We start from the raw sequence: 360 nt of genomic DNA, 5'->3' as shown, positions 1-360 counted from the left end.
ACTGCCCTCTTATTTAGTCATTAGTTGTTTTTTTTTCTGTCTTTAAAGACACACCGCAGACTTTTACCCCGTTTACATTACCCATGAAAAACCGATCCATGCCAAGACCGGTCCGAGCTCGGATCCGTTTACCAGGCTGAGCTCGGTTCTGACGAGCATTTACACATCACGCTATCTCAGTTCCTCGACTCCTCGCCTCCTAGTGACGATCTGCGGTATTACTGCCAGTATTGAAGGAGGAAATCAAGCAGTTGGTGGCGGTAATGCACCAAAAGTTGTTTGCCAACCGCCATAAAACACAAGAAGAAGAAGACGACGGAGGGAATCAAGCAAATCAAAATGGCGACGCCCGTCACATTC

The sequence above is a fragment of the Cyprinodon variegatus genome, unplaced genomic scaffold, assembly GCF_000732505.1.
Source record: "Cyprinodon variegatus isolate N-32 unplaced genomic scaffold, C_variegatus-1.0 Scaffold803, whole genome shotgun sequence".
Lineage (NCBI taxonomy): Eukaryota > Metazoa > Chordata > Actinopteri > Cyprinodontiformes > Cyprinodontidae > Cyprinodon > Cyprinodon variegatus.
This window is presented reverse-complemented; position numbering follows the sequence as displayed.